Consider the following 9,034-nt stretch of genomic DNA (forward strand, 5'->3'; position numbering starts at 1 on the left):
GGTTCAGAAAAAAGATGAAATAATTTTCAGTGAAATTCCTACCGAAATGCAGTACCTAAACGTACTTTATTGTACCCTAATAAATCTTCCAAAGTTTCAGCTCGATATTTTATTTACAAAAAAAGTTTTTAGATTCAAAAAAACATTCAGTGAACGGAAAAAGTGAGGTAGGTAATATAGGTATTTAGCTATGTCACATGCCCTTAAAAACAACGTAACTCGATTTTTCCTTTTTTTCAGTAGAGCTCATTTTAATCGTCACATTTCTGTTTCGTCTTAAATCGAAATGCAATCGACGGAAATTTGAAGTACTACATGTTTTTGAAATATTACAAACATTAGTTATATGATTCTAATACAAGATAACCTATAATGTGTCAAAATTTGTCAAGGGGGCCCAACCCCCTGGCACTCTGAGTTGAAAATCACGGAAATTTTGACCGCGACCACAGTGGCGCTGGCTGTGCATTGGTCAACTAGCTGCGCAAATGCATGTGATAATGTAAATATTTACACTTTTAATTTTAAAAAATACGTTTTTGAGTATTTTTACTTATAATAACGGGAAATTACAACAGTTTGACATCCAGTGAACAAATATATACTTTTAATATTAGTTTCTCTAATATAAAAAATGGAGACAAAAAAGGCAGTCTACTGTTCTCTTTTTATTAATTTTTATACTAATATAGCACACAAAGTATTATTTAAATTTATATTTGAATTTTCCTTTTCTTACAGAAAGCCGTTTAAATTTACTTATAATTATAAAAGAATTATGAAATTTGTATTTTCTTTTAACATTCGTCATAAAATTTAAATCGATAATAAACAATTATTTAAGATTATTAATTTTCCTTACTATTGCATGTGCAAATATGTTTTTGAAATTTGAAACTATAGTAAAAACGATTTCCAATTTACACCAATATCAACAAATCAATGATTAAACTTCAGGGAAAAATAAATTTGTATACTAGTTTGTTCTTAAGCTATATATAATTTCATATTTTTTGCGTTTGTAACTTAAAACATTATTTCAAAAAGTATTTTTAATATTCAATTATTATTATTAAATAATCATATCATGTAATATTAATATAATTATTTACGTTAATCATGACAATAAATAATAATATCAACATTTGCATAGAGATGACAGTACTTCTACTTGAACTGCCTGCCAAAAATTAAACTTAATTTTTGTATAAAACTCAAGCAACTTACATTTTTTTCCATGCATTTGAATCAATGTCGGCCCAATGAACAATCAGCGCCACCGTGGCCGCGGTCAACTCTCATGAGACTTCTAAAGCATAGGATTAGGTAGGAAGAGCTAGGGGGCTGAGTGGGCCACTTTTTTTGATGGATTGTGATTTTCCTTTGGTAATTTGTGGTAAGTTAGAGTTTTACATAAATAAAAAGGCCCTAAAACATTTTTGCAAAATTTTCATTTTTTGAGGCCTCATTGTTATTTAACTTTTTTAGCATTGTTATCGTAAATAATTTTTTTATCCCGATCAGTACAAACAATCGCCATAATTTTTTGCATGATTCGTTAAATATGTTAATTCTATAAAATAAAAATAATTTTACCATTGTTGCATAAATATTGATGAAATTAGCAACAGTTTTTATAAACAAAAAAGAATTCGTTCTAACTTCTCAATCGATTGCAATGCTTTAGTTTACTAATTAAGATAGCTCGTTTAATTATGAAGGTTTTGGTTAAAAAAAAATAGGGAACTCGTATATTATAAAAAGTTGTGCGTGTTTTCCTGTTGACGTTCCGTGCTCCATGCCGCGCGACGTACGATATTCACGACGTTGAAGTTTGCCACAGATATGGATTTCAAAGTTTTGTAATCAATTTAAAAAAAAACTAAGTTTTTGTTTTTATTGTAAACCCATTCTTTAATTTTGATGTTGAGCGCACTGTTGCTCCGTGCCCGTAAATATGGATTTCAAAGTAAAAAAACTAAGAGTCATGTTAAAAAAGTAAAAACACGTCTGGATTCGTCTCGGAAATATCACGGTGTGCATTTTTTTGTTTAAACAGTTTGTTAAACAATTACGCCATTTGTTATCCTTGTGCAATTGTTATAAACAAAGTATGTATCGGGTCGAAAAACCAAGTGCACCATTGCATTCCTGTTTATAACAATTGCAGAAAGATAACAAATAGCGTAATTGTTTAACAAATCGTTTAAACAAAAAAACTGCACACCGAGGTATTTCTGAGACAAATCCAGAGGTGTTTTTACGTTTTTGACATGACTGTTAGTTTTTTTACTTTGAAAGCCATGTCTACAGGTTCGGAGAAACAGTGCGCCGAACAACAAATGCTCTAATTGTTTAAAAAATGGGTTTACAAAAAAACAGAACAATGCACATCTAGATATTTCCGTGAGGAATGCAATGGTGTACTTGGTGTTTCGATCCCATGCATACTTTATTTATAACAATTGCAGAAAGATAAAAAATGACGTAATTGTTTGACAAATTGATTGAACAAAAAAACAAAAAATAAACACCGAGATATTTCCAAAACGAATCTAGAGGTGTTTTTACTTTTTTGACATGACTCTTAGTTTTTTTTTAAATAGATTATACAACTTCGAAATCCATATCTGTGGTAAACTTCAACACCGTGAATATCGTACGTCGCGCGACATGGGGCGCGGAACGTCAACACGAAAACACGCACAACTTGAGAAGTTAGAACGAATTCTATTTGTTTATAGAAATTGTTGCTAATTTCATCAATATTCATGCAACAATGGTCAAATTATTTTTACTTTATGGAATAAATATATTTAACGAAACATGTCAAAAATTATGGCGATTGTTTGTACCGATCTGGAGAAGAAAATTCATTAAGAGGACAAGACTAAAAAAGTTAAATAACAATGACGACTCAAAAAATGAAAATTTTGCAAAAATGTTTCAGGGTCATTTTATTTATGTGAAACTCTAACTTATCATGAACTTTCGAAGAAAAATTACAACCCATAAAAAAAGTGGCCCACTTGACAAATTTTGAGACAATATGAATGATAAAAAGAAATCTTGTCTATGGCATGACAGTATTTATGATGTTTTTACTCCGATTTAAATGTATGAGCTGACGCAACCCAAATTTGTTAAAGCATTATCTCTCTTGCACTGCTACTGCCATGCCATAGACAATATTGTTTTTTGTCGTTCATATTATAGGTTAACTTGTATTAGAATCATATAAAAGATGTTTTTAATATTTCAAAACCATGTCGTAATACTTCATATTTCTATCGATTGCATTTCGATTTGCAACGAAGCAGAATTGTGATGATTAAAATGAGCTCTACTGAAAAAAGGGAAAAATCGAGTTACGTTGTTTTTAAACGGGCTCTGTAAGATGATGAGGTTTAGAATCTGCACGCTACAGATGCTTTGTTTTAAAGAGGTCCGGTATACAGTTAGTGGATTTAGAATTAATTAACCCCCGTGAGACAGTTGTTTTTTATTAAGACCTATAGTTCTGTGCACGATTTTTATTTTTTACAAGGGGCAATTCGATAAAGAATGGCACATAGGGTGGGGGAGGGGCCATTGTTGTGTCATGTGTGGCCTAAGTCTGGCGCTAATCAGTTTTTCAAGAACAATACAGTTTCTAAGTTAGAGCAGCAAATTTTGCTTAGATAATTCGAAAAACTGACATAGTATCGAGAGATAGGAAATAAGAAATGTACGCTATCAAAACAAGACTATTTTTCTTATCACCTTAACTATTTTGGATGAAAATTCAAAAAGTGGGCGCATTTTGAATATTTTTTAGACCACTTTTTTTAAAATTCCAAAATTCTCTGTACGGTTACTTATAGTATTCAAGAAGTTGAACAATTTATCCCGATGACTTTTTTTGAAAAATCAAAAATTCCAAGATTTAGAGCATTTTCAAAATAAAAAAAAAATTAAAATGAACATTTTAAGCCAAACAACACATGATATGAAAAAAGTCAAAAGAAGAAAAACTTTGCTTTTGAAGGCCCTACAGGATTAGGCTAACAACTTTTTTAATTTGGTCGAAAAGTTGAACATTGCAAATTTGTTCCTACCAAAAAAATAAAAAGTCCACAAATTCCATTTTTGGTTAAACTATGCAAGATACGAAAAAAATGGAAAAGCTCAAATTAAACGCACTGGAAAAAACTACAAATTCATAATGAATCACTTTTCGACACAAGTTACGAAAAAATAAACAAACTAAATGTGTGGAAGACGGTACTCGGTACAGTAAAATGTGTAATACAAAAATTAGTTGCCTAAATGAGATCTAAAAATTTGATTTTCACATTTCTTTGATAGGGCACGCGCTTTTCACATTCACACCATAATGAGAAGGATTCCATCAAATGTCTAAACACAGGTTTAGGGGCCAAAGATTTTAAAATTCCATGTGCGGCTCTTTATAGCACACGAAAATGTTAACAATTTACCTTGATGGATTTTTTTGATAACAAGAAAATTATCACAGTTATGGCTTTTTCAAAATACAAAATTAAAATGAAAATTCGAAACAAATTAAGGCACGATATAAAAAAAAGGCAAGAAAAGGAAAACGTTACTTTTTGAAAAACTTACAAGGTCATCATAACAGGTTTTAGAATTTAAAAAAAAATCGAAAATTCATTTTTCAATCGCACAAAAAATACTGAATTATTACATTCTCATCATAATAAGAAGGTATTCTTTCATGGGAAAACTGACTATCGCGGATTTCTTGAAATTTTCACTTTTCGAGAATCCCTAATTCCCAAAGAAACCGGTATTACGATGACGTCTGTCTGTCGGCCTCGTCATTATCGTCGTTGTCGTTGTAGTCTGTAAACACGGTAACATTTGAAGTAATTATTTTATTGAATTTCCCTTTGACACACTTTATAAGGATATGAAAAGAAAGGACGATTTCGTTCGCCAGCTATTTTAAATAAAATTGTAGTAATTTGGAGCAGTTTATAGTGCTGTTTATAGTGCACAAAAATATGATCAATTTATCTTGATGACTTTTTTTGATAAAAAAAAATTACCAGAGTTATAGCGTTTCAAAACTTTAAAAAAATGATAATAATAAAAACGAAAATTCATCATCGAAAATTCATCTCACCACATGCAAAAAAGTCAACAAAAGAAAAATATTAGTTTTTAAAGACCTACACGATTATCATAAAAACTTTTTGAATTTTGTTAAAAAATCGAAAATTCAAATTTTTTCCGCAGAAAAATGATGTATTATTACATTCTCATCATAATGAGAAGGCATCAGTTTTATGTGAAAACTGTCTATCGCTAAATAATCGGCACAAATGTATTATAAGTTTGATACATAAGTGTTAAACATAATATAGAAAAATGAACATTTTGGACAAAATCGAGTGCTCACGAAGCGGGCAGATTTTTTTCTTGTATATTTAGAGTATAGAAATAATTGGTGTTAAAATTAAACAAAAAGTTTGAAATCTTCTATTTTTTTATACTGGTGTGCAGTACCGTGCCAGCACCGCAAGCCAGTACTGCAGAGCGTTACAAACCATTACTGGGACCAGTGGCTGAATAGCGGCTGCCTAGATCGTCTTGCTATAAACTTTGCAAAAGTGTTACAGGTCTGGCCAGCCCCAGACTAGACCGTCTGATCTGGGTCAGAATAGAGTCTAGATGGTCGAATCTGGGACTGGACAACGCCAGAAGATTTTTCTACTGGGGTATTTGTGTTATATCCATGATTTAAATAATAAATAACTTAATAAAGCACACATTAAAATATTGATCTAAAATAATATAAAAAATGTACAATTTTTAATTTTAAGTCCACTAACCCGACATGTTACTGGAAAATATACGATGCAGAAAAATTAAAAAATGTGCGTTAAGTCTTTAAGCACACTGTAACTGTCCAGAAATAATGTTGTGAAAAATAAAAAATGAAATAAACTTAAAGATAGATATTCTTACGTAATCTCAGACAATTTTAAGCAATTCAAAGTATTCGTTAGTTTAATGTCGTGGATACTATAAAAAACGAAATATGAGAAACGTTGGTTTAAAGTTTTGAGAAATTTAGAATGCCACCACTTGAAAAAATTAAAATTTACCTGTAATTTTCAAAATTCTTAAATGGAACATAGCTCAACGAATTTATGGAGGATTATGAATTCATATGTGGAATGTTAAAATAATAAACAAATCTAAAATTTTGCCTCTATACCCCCTTAAAAAGCAATTAACGCAGAGATATACAAATCTTATTTTTGCTAGCTCAAGCATTTATTAAAATTAAACTTTAATTCTATTCATACATGAACTGTACCTAATATCATATTTGGGTATAAGAAGCTAAAAACGATAACTAATAAAAAGGAGGTTGGTTAACAGTTTTCCTATGGAATATGGAGTCATCTGATATGTAAGTTCTTGTCAAGAATTGATACTAAGTTTGGATTCTGACGCGTTAATAAGTGTAAATAAAACCCTCGATGGTTTGCATAATGTATATTGGTTTCAAAGAAAATACTTCAGCTAAGTTCAAGTGATGAGAAGCAGTTTAAATACATTGTTAGTTGATTAAAAAACATGTTTTAATTAAATTCAAATAATGTAAAAAATTTACATCAAAAGTCAGAACGTGTTACTAGGATGCATAAAATATTATGACTGATTTGCAAAAAGTTGACCGTTTTAGACAATGAGATTTTGAAATAAAAAAAATTTGTAACAGCTTAAAATATTTTTATTTTTAAAGGTAACCCAGAAGAGAATGAAAATAGAAATCTAAATGATCAAGCAATTTAGTTGTGACGGCCATATAAAATTAAACAATTTATAAAGGTCGCATGGCATGACATGCGACTATGATAAGGCAACGAAAATTTAGAAATATTTGCAAAAAATATGCGGAACAGTTAAAAATACTTAGATGTATAAGAACTTTACTAAAATAATGAAAAAATATATATTAATTAAGGTTTGCAGGAAAAAAACTGGGGATTAATGTGGTAAACTTATGACAATCACCCTGAATTTTTTTAAATGATACCAATAATAAATTTAAAAAGGAAATACAAATTTCACCATCCTGTATTTTTAAGGGTATGAAGTCTCTCTCTCTCTTTCTCTCTATTCAATTTCCCCTCTTTCCCATACGTAGCGCGCACACGACTGCCCTTGATCCTTATAGATTATACACAAGTTTACAATCGTTTTTACAATATGCTCGACGGTGTAGATTACTTTTCAGAATAGGCGGTGTGACGTAAAGGACGTACCATTTGTCCCTGCACAAAGAGATGTTTGCCAACACAATTTTCCCGGATTATCGCGGTGTCCTTACTGAGGACGTTTTCTGGAGTCTGGAGATGATCAGCGTCTTATTTTGCTCCGAGACTATTCATGGTAAACGAAAATGTCGATTTAAAGAGGGTTTTCTATTTGTATTGTGAAAAATAAGAATTATAGACTTTTTTTCTAAACTATAGGAATAATTTAATTGAAAAAAAAAATAGAATGAACTTAATGATCAGAAGCGGATATCCTTGAAAAAATATTAAATGTGTAAACTGTTTAAAGATTGGGCTCGTTAATATATTATGTAACCAGTTCGGGTGGGGGGGCGGGTAGGGTTGTAAAATACTGCAGGTCTTAACCTAGAAAATGGGAGGGGGTGCCATTGATAGTAACATTACGAACTTGGTTAACGTTTAGTACGTTACCTGAAGATAAATTTTAACAAAGTTTACAAATTTCTTGAAAGATGGGCCTACCACGATACAGTTCAATAATAATTTAATAAGTTTGAAAATTTCTTCAATGTTTTAGACTTTGATCCTTGTTTGAAGAAATATTTTTCCGCTGTTTTAAGAAACTTCCTGTCTTTTTATCGTTTTTTTCGCATAAATTCGAACTGAATCTATAGAATACAATAAGAAAATTAAACTATTTTTGGTAAATGTTAATTTTTTTCCAACTCAAAACTAATATATTTTTTGGTAAAAATTCATCTTACCTAGTTAAAAATGTGCTTATTTTGTTTTTAATGTAGCTATATTGCTAACAAGTCATCTTTTTTGGTCAACAATTTAATTACTTTTTTGAAAGTTGAATTGCTTTGTTGAAATTTGAACTATTTGGCTAGCAATTTATCTTCCTTAGTTGAAACTGCAACTATTTGGTTAAAAGTTCGCCTTTTTGGTAAAAAAATTATCCTTATAATTAAAAATTCAAATTTATTTCGCTGAATGTCTTTTCTTGAAAATTCATTCGTTTTGAAGATGCATTATTTTATTTTAAGACATTCATTTCTTTCGATACAAATTGATCTATTTTAATGAAAATTGTTAATTTACATTCTCACCCTAAAAAGAATGTAGTGGTTTTATGTAAAATTTCACTTTGTCGGTTTTTATCAAATATTCACGTTTTGTGACCCCCTGAGTGAGAAAAACACCTTTTTGAGAAGCTGCCCAAGTGCGAAGTCACATGCGGCCCAGCATTGGCTTAAAGATATGAATACGGAAATCCGTTCTTTAGTAAAAAATATATTCAAAAAGTTTAATGTGTGCAAGAAAACTGCACAAAATATTTTCAAATGGAGAAATATATGTTTCTAAAGAAAAATTGTGATCGGTTGAAAAATAATCTATTTTACCATGAATAATTTTATGAAAAATGCGCATGAAAAATATTCAACAATAAAAAACAGATTTCCAAAATACCTTACTTTTTGGCTCAACCAAGATAAAAATAACCAAATGAAAAAAAGGGAAAAGTCAACCAAAACCAACCTCTCACTTTTTCCTTACTCCGTCCTTTTTATACCACCAGGGGGACAACATGTTTCGAGGCCAATTTTGACCTCCTCTTCAGCGATTATTGATAGGAAAAATAAAGATATAAAAAATTGATATGCCTGTGGTAATCTGTCTTTCATTCGTTTCATTTAAGTCATGTCAAGAAAATTTAGTTTTCCTTCAATTACAATTGCAATAGTAAATTATAATCA

Source organism: Belonocnema kinseyi, chromosome 5, assembly GCF_010883055.1.
Source record: "Belonocnema kinseyi isolate 2016_QV_RU_SX_M_011 chromosome 5, B_treatae_v1, whole genome shotgun sequence".
Lineage (NCBI taxonomy): Eukaryota > Metazoa > Arthropoda > Insecta > Hymenoptera > Cynipidae > Belonocnema > Belonocnema kinseyi.